General features: G+C 42.1%; 1 protein-coding gene and 1 pseudogene across 4 annotated transcripts in view; one reads left to right on the top strand and one right to left on the bottom strand.

Annotated features, from left to right (window-relative positions):
- Positions 1 to 14033, top strand: part of MYLK (myosin light chain kinase) — a 281600-nt gene that overhangs the window by 135912 nt on the left and 131655 nt on the right. The gene's annotated exons all lie outside the window — the stretch shown is intronic.
- Positions 9180 to 10373, bottom strand: LOC133242378 (large ribosomal subunit protein eL21-like; annotated as a pseudogene).

Here is a 14033-nt window from a genome sequence, read left to right as displayed (position 1 = left end):
AAGGATATGGGCATTCATCAGACCCTCAGAAGTATAACAAATGTCCCTCCACCCTTCCTAAGGGGTTATAACCCAGAGGGTCAGACTCATTTTCTCCTTTCTCAGGAAACAGTTCTCCCAACCTTGATTTCAAGGGGCACTGTGTGCCAGAGAAGGTTTCAGAAGGGGGTGAGGTGTACCCAGGCCAGTGTTTTTCCTGTTTGCTTGCCTCAAGAAAGGACAGACAGGCTGTTTCACAGAACAGGATATGCATAGTTTGGATGCTTTCCCCAAATTCTTCAACTAATTGACTCATTCTTTTTAATGGCCTTCCAGTACCTGTGGGCTGGGGTATTCCATGTGGAAAGTGGTCCCTAGTCAGTCTCTGAATAGCCCCTATCTTGGCCAGTTCTGGTCCTGTATTTTCCCCTACATTACGCACCTTTCATGCCCAAACTTGAGTTGAGGCCCACAGATAAAAATTACTTTATCCTCATGTGTTACTCAGCCCAGCCTGCCATAACAAAATACCACAGACTGCATGCCTTAAATAACAGAAATTAATTTTCTCACGGTTTTGGCAGCTGGAAGTTCAAGCTCAGGGTCCAGCAGGATTTGGTTTCTGGTGAAGGCTGTTTCTGACTAGCCGCCTTTCTGCTGTGTCCTCTCATGGTGGAGATAACTCTGATGTCTCTTGATCTTCTTATAGGGCACCAGCCTTATTGGATTAGGTGTGTGTATGTGTTAGTCACTCAGTCCTGCCCAACTGTTTGCAACCCCACGGACTGCAGCCCTCCAGGCTCCTTTGCCCATGGAATTTGCTGGAGTGGGTTGCCATTTCCTACTCCAGGGGGTCTTCCTGACCCAGGGATAGAACCCTCAGCTCTTGCGTCTCCTGCATTGGCAGATGGATTCTTTACCACTGCACCGCCTGGGAAGCCCTCTTGGATTAGGGCCGCACCCTTATGACCTCATTGAACCTTTGTCATGTCTTCAAAGGCCCTGTCTCCAAATACAGCCACATGGGGTGAGAGTAGGGGGGATTAGGGTTTCCATATATGAATTTGGGTGGGGACACAACAATGTTTAAAACATCCCTTTTATGATTTTCTTTTTGGAACCGGGGAAATGAGGAATCTGAGGTCCAAGGTTCTGGTTCCAACTTTTGCCAATAAACGTGTGACTTTAAATTCCATATCTCTGTTTCTGCAGAATAAAGGGTTTGAATTCTCTGGTCTCTACAGTCTGGGCTAGTCCTTGTTTTCTATGATCCATTTTAAAGGAATGGAGTTGGTAGAAGTGTAATGTGTGCTCAGTCATATCTGACTCTTTTGCAACCCCATGGACTGTAGACCACCAGGCTCCTCTGTCCATGGGATTTTACAGGCAAAAACTGGAGTGGGTTGCCATTTCCTTCTCCAGGGGAATCTTCCTGACTCAGGGATCAAACCCATGTCTCTCGAGTCTCCTGCACTGGCAAGTGGATTCTTTACCACTAGCGCCACCTGGGGAGCTATATACAACCCAGGTCACATGAAACCTTTTTTTTTTTTTTTTTTGATTCCCATCAGTGAGGACATTAGATCTGATTTCTCAACTAAGCAGGAAAATTTTATTAGGTCATGGTACTTGGGGAGGGGAAGGGAAAGCAGGAGAGCTGTTAACAGAATGGGAAAACGCTAAAGCTCTCAACCCTGTCCCCTCCTCTTTGGCTTCAATATGGGGAGACCATTGAAGATGTTTTATTCCTTCTAACACTAGGAGATAGAGAATAACCTAAAGGCCATAGGCCCTTTGAATGTGAATGGCCCTGTATTCCCTTTTGCTTCTACATCAAAGGCCAGTTTTGGCCCATGTGTGGTTTGGGACCACCCCATAAACCCCAGGCCTGAAAGAATCCACTCTGGTCCCTTATGCCATGGATAAATTGTCAACAGTGCTATGCTAGCCCAAAGGGAATCCCGCAGCGCCCCCTGCTTCTCACCAGCTTTATATCCTATGCTTTTTACTTATGCTTCATATTTAGAAAGAGCAGAGCTTCTGGAATTAAGAGTATGATTCATATGTGGAGCTTTTTAAACCACCTAATGGTGAAGTTTAGTTGGCAGTATTATCCAATGGTCTTGGATTTTAGCTCCACTAACTTCTAACTATGTAGAAATTAACCTTTTAAACCTCATTTCCTTTCCCAGAAACAGATGCTAATGGCTGCCCCATGGACTGTGTAAGGATCAGCACAGCACTGTCAAATAGCAGGCTCTCAGTACATGGTAGCTTTGTGATTCAAACCTGGCATTAACATCCTAAGAACTACTCGCAGAAGGAAATCCTTGCATGAAGAGTGGAAGAGAAAGCTTTCTCCTCTGATTTCCTTTGGTAACCAGGGCCAAGAAACATGCAGTATCTCCCATGAGGGCAAGCATCTTAATGACAGGACCATTCACGACCTTGTGCAGTGGAATTAAACCCTAGGCTGAACCCTGAAAAGGGTCTGTGTAGCCAGCCCTGACGCTCACCCACCTCCAGACAGCTTGTCACAGAGCTTGGTGTAAAGCAAGGGAGAGATGTCATGCCTGCCCCCCTTGGGAGCTTCTCTCTAATGGAGAGGCCATGGGCTGTTCTCTAGCCCCACACTGTCCAGAAAAATACAGTTGATTCTTGAACAGTACAGGTTTGAACCTTGCAGGTCCACTTATACAGGGATTTTTTTTTTCAGTAGTAAATACTACAGTACTACATGATCTGAGATTGGTTAAATCTGTGATGTAGAACTGCAGATACATAGAAACCGCATGTGTATGGAGGGCTGACTGTAAGTTATACATGGATTTTCCACTGTGGGGAGGATGGGCACCCCTAATTCCCAAGTTGTTAAAGGGTCAACTATATAATACTGGGAAATCCCATGGACAGAGGAGCCTGGCGGGCTACAGTTCATCAGGTTGCAAAGAACTGGACAAGACTGAAGTGACTTAGCACACATATAATGTGAGCCACATATGTAATCTTATGTTTTCTAGTAGCCACATTTTAAAGTTGAAATCAATTTTGATAAAATATTTTACTTAATACAATACATTCAAGATTTATCATTTCAAAATATAATCAATATGAAAATTATTCCTAAGATATTTTATGTTCTCTAACATTTGCAGCATATTTTGCATAGTAGCGCATCTTAATTCAAACCAGCTGTATTTCAAGAATTCAGTAACGACTGGTGGCTAATGGCTACCATGCCAGACAGCAGAGCTCTAGAAACTCCCACGTGAATAGGGATAAACAAGGTTTACATGGAGAAAAGAGAAGAGAAGCCCACAGGTATAAACAAGGTGGTGGCTTGTCCAGGGCAGTCACTCCATAGTGTGAACCCCGGGCGTGGGGTCGGGTGAGGGGTGGGGCTGAAATGAGGAGATATGCCCCTCACCCCATGCTGTGACTCTGAGAAGGCCCTTTGTGTCTCAGGGAACAGATAGTCACTTAAGTCATTTCAAGCAATAGATGGTTAATTTTAAGGACTTGAGCTCAGGAACCCAGGGAAAGCCAAACTGGTCAGCCCAGAGGTGATCCGACCTCAGAACTGCTCAGACTCACCCTTAGGCATGTTTAACGCAAATGCAAGGGCACCCAGATCACCTGGGGAATCTTGTGAAAACGCAGATTCTGGTTCTGTAGGTCTGGAGTGCTGTGTACATGCCTACAGTTCTAACCAATTCAGTTCAGCTCAGTCACTCAGTCATGTCCAACTCTGCAACCCCATGGACTGCAGCACGCCAGGCCTCCCTGTCCATCACCAACTCTCAGAGTCTACTCAAACTCATGTCCATTGAGTCGATGATGCCATCCAACCATCTTATCCTGTGTCCGCTTCTCCTCCTGCCTTCAATTTTCCCCAGCATCAAAGTCTTTTCAAATGAGTCGGTTCTTTGCATCAGGTGGCCAAAGTATTGGAGTTTCAGCTTCAACATCAGTCCTTCCAATGAATATACAGGACTGATTTCCTTTAAGATGGACTGGTTAGCTCTCCTTGCAGTCCAGGGGACTCTTCAAGAGTCTTCTCCAACACCACAGTTCAAAAGCATCAATTCTTTGGCCCTCAGCTTTCTTCAGAGTCCAACTCTCATATCCATACATGACTACTGGAAGAACCATAGCTTTGACTAGATGGATCTTTGTTGGCAAAGTAATGGCTCTGCTTTTTAATATGCTGTCTAGGTTGGTCATAACTTTTCTTCCAAGGAGCAAGTGTCTTTTAATTTCATGGCTTCAGTCACCGTCTGTGGTGATTTTGGAGCCCCCAAAATAAAGTCTCTCACTGTTTCCACTGTTTCCCCATCTATTTGCCATGAAATGATGGGACCAAATGCCATGATCTTAGTTTTCTGAATGTTGAGCTTTAACCCAACATTTTCACTCTCCTCTTTCACTTTCATCAAGAAGCTCTTTAGTTCTTCTTCACTTTCTGCCATAAGGGTGGTGTCATATGCATATCTGAGGTTATTGGTATTTCTCCTGGCAATCTTGATTCCATCTTGTGCTTCTTCCAGCCCAGCATTTCGCATGATGTACTCTGCATATAAGTTAAATAAGCAGGGTGGCAATATGCAGCCTTGACATACTCCTTTCCTGATTTGGAACCAGTCTGTTGTTCCATGTCCAGTTCTAACTGTTGCTTCCTGACCTGCATACAGGTTTCTCAAGAGGCAGGTCAGGTGGTCTTGTATTCCCATCTCTTTCAGAATTTTCTGCAGTTTGTTGTGATCCACACAGTCAAAGGCTTTGGCATAGTCAATAAGGCAGAAATACATGTTTTTCTGGAACTCTGTTGCTTTTTCGATGATCCAACAGATGTTGGCAATTTGATCTCTGGTTCCTCTGCCTTCAAATCCAGCTTGAACATCTGGAAGTTCATGGTTCACATATTGCTGATGCCTGGCTTGGAGAATTTTGAGCATTACTTTACTAGCGTGTGAGATGAGTGCAATCGTGCGGTAGTTTGAGCATTCTTTGGCATTGTAGTTCTAACCAGCCGCTGGTGATGCCCATGTGGCTGGTCCACAGATCACACTTTGAGTAGTACGGAAGAATTCCATTACAGATGTGATGTATTTATCCTAGTATGCGTGATTCTCAAGGGTGAGCATGCATCAGAATCACCTGGAGGGCTTCTGAAACCACAAACTGCGAGGCTCTGCCCCAGAGTTTCTGGGTTAATAGCTGTAGGATGAGCTGAAGAGTTTTCATTTTAAAAGTTTCCTAGTGGTGTTGATACTAGGTTGATGCACACTGGGTCCAACACTTTGAGAACCAGTAGGCTAGTGCCTCTACCTACTATGTTAGTTCTCCAGAGAAACAGAATAGATCATATGTATATGTGTATAAAAAGATTCATGACAAGGAATTGGCTGTCACCATTATGGGGGCTGACAAATCCCAAGATCTTCAGTCGGCAAGCTGGAGAACCAGGAGACCTGATGGTGTCATTCCTGCCCAAATTCTAACGCCTGAGAATCAGGACAGCGGATGATGTGGTTTCAGTCCTAAGCGGGAAGGCCCTGTAGGTGATGGTTTCTGAGGCTGCTCCACTTGTCTCTGTTGAAAAGCAAAGACACATCCTGATCCTGGCATGTCTCCCAGAGCTGAGAGTGTGTCCCTCTGTCCACACAGCCTTGTGCACCACTCTGTCCCTCTCTGGGCCAGGCCCATTTCAGATAGGCTCCCCGCCCTCTCGAAGTTTACCTCCTACTGGGAAAGAGACTACAAATAGATAACCAATATAACTTGTAGAATTAAATACTCCCTGACCATGTGTGAGAAACAGAGCCAGGTGGCAGGCCACCCAGAATGTGGCAGCAGAAGGGAGAGTGACCCCACGTCACGGAGTTTAAGGGGGAAGAGTGGCCTTAGTGACCGCTAGCCTAGCTATGCTGGGGTCGCTGACACCAGTGTTATCTGGTGATATTTGGATTTGTAGGAAATGCTTTTACACTGTTTTGCTACTACCCTTTTTTCGGGGACAGATTTCTCAGATCCCTTTCATTTTTACATTGAATTAGATTGATGACAATATGTATTTTGAGACTGTGTCTATTTGCAGTGGCTGAGTTTTAAAATTACTCTATTCCTCAAGAACGTCTGTTATGATTCTCCTTTTGTTGTGTTGTTCTCTTCTTTCATACCATCTTCTTTTACCGAAATCTTCTACCTCCTTTAAAGACCATAATTATATTTCTCATTTGTACTGTTTATAACCTCTTTTCAGTCCATAACACTCCCGATCACTCTCCTTTTTGTAGGTATATATGCCCTATTTTTTTTCTTACCCAGTCAGAATATTAAAATGCTCTGAATTTTTGTCCTTTTTATCTCATCAAAGTTAAATATATAAACGTGGTACAGATAAAAGTATTTTTTTTGCTCCTGCAGTCTCACTGGTAAACAGTTGTGTGTCAAGAGTGCCTTGGCAGAGGGCTCACGTGTTTGCTACATGGAAAAGTTAGATGACAAAGGACTCAGTCTCATTCTCTTCTTGAAGGATGACTTCCACATCCTTGTCTCCCTTCCCTCAGCTGTTTCCACCTTCCAGTTTGCCTCCAAAATATATGCCAGCACTGCTGACTGGCCCAGTTTTTACTACTGATGGTGCCATCTTTTCTCCTCATCTCTTACTCCTCCATCTGGTTCTCCCATCTCCACCCCAAACCCCCTATACTTTCCCGTTGCTTGTAGTCCTGGCCTCCTCTCCATTCATCAAGCTTTTTTGCATGTGCTAACTTTGTGCTGTTATCTAAGAGCAACAAGACTTGGTAATTGCTCTCAAGAGGCTGACTTTCTTGACCTCATATTTCATTGTTATGTGATGATTAGGCAACAACATCAGGATGCATTTAGGAAGTGCTAACTTTGTGTGGTGCCGTGTGGGAGACAAAATACTTTGTCAGATCCTTTCTGCAAGAACCTGGTTGGTCAGATAAGACCAAGACATGTTGAAAGCTAAGTCAAAACACAATCCCAGTCATAAGATAGCATTGGTTTATCTGCCAAATGATTGGCACTTCAGCTCTGTAAGCTTAGAGGAGGACGAGATCTCTGGAGGCTGAAATGGTCTGTGATGTCTTCTTGGTGGAGGAAGGACTTGGTTAGTCCTGGATGGATCAGGTCAGATGGATGCCATTTGGATGGCAGAATATGATACTAATGACAGGGATGGGAGAACAGTGGAGAGAATTAAGGCCTGGGGTGGAGGGCTGGGCAGGAGCAGAGATAGTGGGAAATGAAACTGAAGGAGAGATTGGGAGGAGACCATGGCAGGTCTGGAGCATGAGGCCAGGTGGTTTGTAGAGTCATATCCATCTCAGAGTATGAGTGGACAGTTCTGCCCTTCATCGTTGCTTTTCTATTTTCATACTTCATGTCGCTCTCCAGGTGAAAGGAAAAGAACCCGAACTGTTGGAGCCCATTCCCTGTGAATTCATGGCCTGATGGGTGTAAAAATAAAGACCTGGACTATAAAAAAAAAAAAAAAAAAGAATGAATGAAACCTTAAAAGAAGATAACATGGCAAGACAAGTTACAGACCACTGCTCCCCTTAGCCACAGCTAGGACAGACATACTATGTGCTTATTTCTGCTTCAGGAATCTTCTAACTTATTTTTATTTTTCTGAACGCATGGGTTTCTACCACACGTGATCACATATTTTTCACATGTTCCGTGTTTGATACACCATCATTTTGCATGATTCCAAGCAAAAATGGGTTGCTTATTAGTACAATGAATTTCTCCAGAACCATGTTTAAAATAACCTTCCCATACACTGCACTTGCCCACCGGGTGGTTTCTGATCAGACATCCATATAGTAGCTGCAGCCAAATTACTCCCACCACATCAGACCCACAAATGCGGAGGGGCTCAAACCAGAGGTGACTTTCTCTTTATTTCCTTTCTGATAAATTTTTATAAAATCAGTCTTTATGACTTAAGTACTAAAGGGAACACCTGCTACTTGGCTTGGTGTTTTGTGGGGCGGAATCACAATGGAAAGTAACTCTTGAGAAGTGAGCTGGGATGCCTGGGAGTTTTGGCCTCAGAAAGAAGACTGTAAAGGAAATAGCCATTTTCTCTCTTTAGAGGATCTAAATCCTTTTCAGAGTACTTATTTAAGACAACTTAGAGATCACTGGTTGCCATTTATTGAATTATTCCTCCCTCCAAAATGAAACTTGAGGTCACTACTCCTTTGAATTCATTTGGTAGGATATGACTACCTTATCCATCAATGACTGGGAAGTAGTTTGTCTTCTAAGTGGTGAATATTTTATTTCAACCCCTTGAGGAAGAATTGGTTCTTTAGTGCATCAGTTCCTGGGGACCCAAACAGAACTCCTGAAATGTCAACTTGATGTCCTTGGATGACCTCCTTAGCGTTATGGAAGGATGAACAGCTGACCCTTGAACAACACAAGTTTGAAGTGTGTGGGTCCACTTATACATGGATTCTTTTCAAGAAATAGTATTTTCATTTAATTAAGTGTGGGGAAAAGTTTGTCTTTGATTAGAGATCACAATAATCAAATCAAAAGAACTAGGGTTTGAGTCCCAGTTCTGTACAAGTCATTTCAACTTACTCCCCTTGGGTGAGTTGTGTATCAGTTCCTTCATTTTTGAGACAGATTAACAGTATGTGAATCTTCTACTACATGGGGTTGATGCCCCCAATCCCCATGTTCTCCAAGGGTCAACTACTTGTTATTGAGTGTCATTGTATAAGAATAATGCACACGTGTACCTTCTGTGGAGAATGCACTGTGGTGTGGCAGTGACCTCCAAAGCTCACTGATGGGAGGCAGTAGAGTGAACCATTTATATGGGGTGAGGCCCCTGCTTATACAGGGACAGGCAGCCCCTGGGATAGGCCTGTTAACATGTATGGTCAGGACTTTCATGACTCCTGGAAGACACAGCTAAGACCTTGACAGATGACAACACAGACCTTCTTGGGAAGGAAGGCAGCCCAGCCACCTCGTCATCCTGAAGTCCCCCCTCCCTCCCCTTCCCCAGTCCATCACCAGATCCTGCTGGGCCAGCTCATTTGTCCCCACTGCCACCATTCCAGCCCATCATCTCTGTCCTGTTGCATGGATTCCCAACTTGTCTCCCCAATTCCACACATCAGTCAGTCAGTTCAGTTGCTCAGTCACGTCTGACTCTTTGCGACCCCATGAATTTCCACATTGCTGCTAAAAAAAAAAAAAAAAATCAAACGTATTTTATCACTCCCTCCCTTCAAATCTTCCAACAAGGATTTCTACTTTTAAACTGAAATTCAGGATCTTCAGCAGGCCCTGCACTGGAATGTCCCCTCCCCTATCTTTGAAGCACTTTGTCTTTCTCTTAAGGCTCAAGTTTTATTCTGGCTTTTATTACACACACCAGTCTACTGGCTGGAGCTCTAGCTAATGCCTTATGCATAATAGGGACTGGATCTGCGTTTTAGTACAGATGAGGTCTCAAGGATCCCATGTCATTAGCAGAAAAGTGTTTTGACACCACATTTACAGTCATTTCCCCCATTTTTTCCACTTCTGTGGTCTGTCACTTGTCTTGCTATGTTATCTTCTTTTAAGGTTTCATTCTTTTTTTTTTCTTTTACAGTCTAGGTCTTTATTTTTACACCCATCAGGCCATGAATTTATAGGGAATGGGCTCCAACAGTTTGGGTTCCTTTCCATTGATCCTCACAAAGTGTGCTTCTTTGGGTGGAGCAGGCTGGCACTTCAGATGAACCCAAGTCCCTTTCTTTTTGGCTTCCTTCTTTTTCTGAACATTTTCGTACACGTGTTTCAGGAAGCTATCTCAGCTCTTAGAGTGCTTAATATGCTTGATAGGCACATTGATTCTCTTGGCAAGAGTCTTGCCCTTAACTTGTTTGTTTACAATGATGCCAACATCATGGTAGGTGACACTGTAGACTCTCCCAGTTTTGCCATGGTCACATTTGTGGGGCAATCCTTTTTGAATAGTACCCATTCCCTTGATATCTACAATATCACCCTTCTCGTTGATTCACATGTATGTAGCCAAAGGTGCAACTCTGTGTTTTCTAAAAGGCCTAGAGAGGATGCAGCCCCTCCTCTTTCCCTTCGTGTTGGTCATTTTGGCGAATTACTGGAAGATGGCGGTTCCAGCCGAAAGGGCTCATTCTTTTTTTGTTTTCTAATATGTGTTCTGTTATTTATCCTAACACTACTTTTTCTTTTTGCTATATTTTTTTTTCTGCTTTTTTCTCTTTATTGAGATGCAGTTGACATATAACGTTGCTAACACTACTTGTTATTCTGGTATCTACCTGTATACCTTTGTTCCTTTATTTCCATGACTACACAGTGTTTTGTGATCATTCACCTTTAAATCCAAACATGCATATGAGTCAGTGCAGGCATCTGTTTTGTTATGTCTTCTAATATGCCTGAGCATTTACATTTTGAAATAGTCATACTTGAACATCTGTTGATGTTCAATATTGAAATTTCTTATTGAAATAAATATTATTATAATTTACTTTCTTTTTATTTCTCCTTAATCTGTTACTTAGGGTTTTACATTTGTTTTCTCTTTGAAATTATATAGATAGATGGTTAGTTTCAAATATTGATTCAGCATGGCACAGGGGACCTTGCTAAATACATGTTATAAAAAGTGGGCACATGTTCTGATTGAGTGAAGAACCACTATTTTAAGCAATCCTCAGTATCTACTTTGAAGTTGCCTACAAGTAGGGTGACTGCTCCCTGGTTTGCCTGGAACAGTCATGATTTATTCCTGTTGTCCTGGCAGAATTATTAATTATGTCCCTTTCATTGTCCAGAGACCCTGTTTAGATAATAAATTGTATCACCACATGTTTTTAGAAGCATTTCTTCTTTTTACCATCATGATCACAGTATTTCCCTTTTCAGCAGCATTCTCTGTGTCTAGTCAGCCTTTGACAAAAAGTGCTAGGTCCCTCCACTATTGAACTTTTCACTCCTAAAACCTTCCAGTATTCTCTTTTACTCATCCTTGAAGAATCTGAAATTACTGTTTAAATACCTTTGGTGCCTTTTTTTCCCTCTCACTAACTTGAGCCTGTCTTCATCAATTCTCTTAACTTACTCTTCTATTTTTGGCATTTCTACCTTAATCCCCTTTCCACTTACTTTTTTTTAAACATAACCTTGCTGTTCTGCCAGATTTTCATACTTTCACAAAATTAATTTTGCCTTATCTGACAATTTGCAGCTTCAAATTTTTGCCTATAAATAGACCTTGTTAGCTATTTTAGTCCAAATTCTCTTTTTGCTTTGATGCATTTCTTTGGTGTTGACACACATTAAAATAAGCATTCCTCAATTCCATTTTTAGCTGACTTCTTTATATGTTACCTTTGGATTGTACCATAAACTGCTCTTACTCTGATATACAAGTACCTCCAAACAGCATTCTTTTGTTACACTTTGAGGAAATGCTGTATTTTTGCTTTATTTTCTTTTTTTTAAGGAGTAAAGAAATTTTAACTTTTGGATTAAGACATTTGGCTCCCAAGAATTTTAAAGATGCTTAGTCTAACTTTTTTTTTTATTGTGATAAAATACACATTACATTAAATTTGCCATTTAAATAATTTTAAAGTGTACAATTCAATGGCCTTAAATGCATTCACAATGGCGTGCAGCGGTCAGCACTGTCAAGCTCCAAAACTTTCCGTCATCCCAAACAGAAACCCCACACCCACTGAGCAGTCACTCTCCTTCCCCCTCCCCCCGCCCCCAGCACATATTCATCTGCTTTCTGTCTGTGGATTTGCCTCTTCTGAACATTTCATACAAATGGAATCACATATTTTGTGTATGTCTGACTTTTTTCACTGAGCATAAGTTTTCAAGGTTAATCTGTGTTGTAGCATGTGTCATCACTGTATTCCTTTGTACCGTTGAATAGCATTTCACTGTACAGATAGACCTTATATTGTTTATCCATTCATCCGTTGATCAGTCTAATTTTTATTAAGTCTTTACTACAGCATGAAATGAGTGGTACAGTATAGCATTATAAGTGCAGTGAATGGTACAGAGATATTTTATTTTAAACTTTTAATTTTATATATGCATACAGCTGATTAACAATGTTGTGATAGTTTAAGGTGGAAAACAAAGTTACTCAGCCATATACAGGTATCCATTCTCCCTCAATGGCACCCCACTCCAGTACTCTTGCCTGGAAAATCCCATGGACAGAGGAGTCTGGTGGGCTGCAGTCCATGGGGTCGCTAAGAGTCGGACACGACTAAATGACTTCACTTTCACTTTTTCACTTTCATGCATTGGAGAAGGAAATGGCAACCCACTCCAGTGTTCTTGCCTGGAGAATCCCAGGGGCAGGAGAGCCTGGTGGGCTGATGTCTATGGGGTCACACAGAGTCGGACACGACTGAAGTGACTTAGCAGCAGCAGCATTCCCCCTCAAACGCTCCTCCCATCTAAGCTGCCACATAGCATTGAGCAGAGTTCCCTGTGCTATATAGTAGAAACTTGGTTATCCATTTTAAATGTAGCAGTGTCTACATGTCCATCCCAAACTCCCAAACTATCTCTTCCCCTCATTCTTCCCCCTGCTGGTAACCATAAGTTCATTTTCTAAGTCTATCAGACATTTTCTGTTTTGTAAATGAGTTCATTTGTATCATTTCCTTTTAGATTCCACATATAAGGGATATTATATGATATTTCTCTCTCTGTGTTTGACTTACTTCACTCAGCATGACAATCTGTAGGTCCATCTAGGTTGCTGCAAATGACATCGTTTCATTCTTTTTAACGGCTGAATAATATTCCGTGTGTGTGTGTGTGTGTGTGTGTGTGTGTGTGTGTGTGCTGTATCTTCTTTATCCATTCAGTACAGGGATATTGTAGATGAGAGTCTTAGTGGTTGACATGTGACTAATGCTGGGGATAGAATGTGTATAAGAGGTTATAACATTTGGATATATTTTCTTCTGGGTATTTTATATTTTTTTATGTTTGGGTCATTTTACTATGTTTGGGTATTTTATTTCACTTTTACCTGCTTATGATCACATTGATTAAAAAAGTTTGCATGCTGCCCCTTTTTTCATAAAATTCATTTGTTTAACAAATATTTGAATGCCTATAATGTGATGGGAACTAGTGTGGTTACCTCTGCTGGATACAAAGTTCTGGTAAAGATATAGTTTGGAAGTTATCAGCTTATGGGTATCATTTAAAGCCATAGGACCAAGACCTCCCAGGGAAGGGTCCATAGCGCTGAGGAGAGGACCCAAGAATCAGCCCTAAGGTTCTCTTGGTGATGAAGTTCCAGGAAAGAAGGAGGTTGAGGAAGAACAGGCAACCTGTTTAAAAGCAGGAGAGTCTGGAGGAAAAAGTGTTGGAGGGGATGGCCCCTGGTGTCAACTGCTACTGAGTGAGATGGGGAAGATGTTGGACCACAGGATTTAGCAAGGTGGTAGTCAGAAGGGAGCTCAGTGGAGTGGAGAGGATCACAGTGCAGCTGGAGTGTGCTAAGGAGCACATGATGTAATATTTTAACATAATTCTGAACATTTCATATATTCTGAAACATAATTCAGTGGCAGAAAAATATTCTAATTGTACATTTTAACCACTTATTATCTCCCTATCAATGTGTGACAATTGCATCATTTACAATACTTACTATTACCAACAAGACCACAGTGAGCAGCTTTGTAAACTTTCTTTCCTACTTTTAGCATCATTTCCTTTGACTAGAGAGACAGAAAGGAAGATGCTGGTCTAAGAGCAGAGCAACTTTAAAGCTTACAATTCTCATGTGCTCAGATACTTTCTGAAAGAACTGACTAGTTGGCATTCCTCCAGTGTTATCTGGCATCTTTGTAAACTTTCTTTCCTACTTTTAGCATCATTTCCTTTGACTAGAGAGACAGAAAGGAAGATGCTGGTCTAAGAGCAGAGTAACTTTAAAGCTTACAATTCTCATGTGCTCAGATACTTTCTGA

The sequence above is a fragment of the Bos javanicus genome, chromosome 1 (genome assembly GCF_032452875.1).
Source record: "Bos javanicus breed banteng chromosome 1, ARS-OSU_banteng_1.0, whole genome shotgun sequence".
In the NCBI taxonomy this organism is placed as follows: Eukaryota; Metazoa; Chordata; class Mammalia; order Artiodactyla; family Bovidae; genus Bos; species Bos javanicus.
The sequence above is the reverse complement of the archived record's forward strand: the minus strand, read 5'-3'. Positions and strand labels throughout refer to the sequence as shown.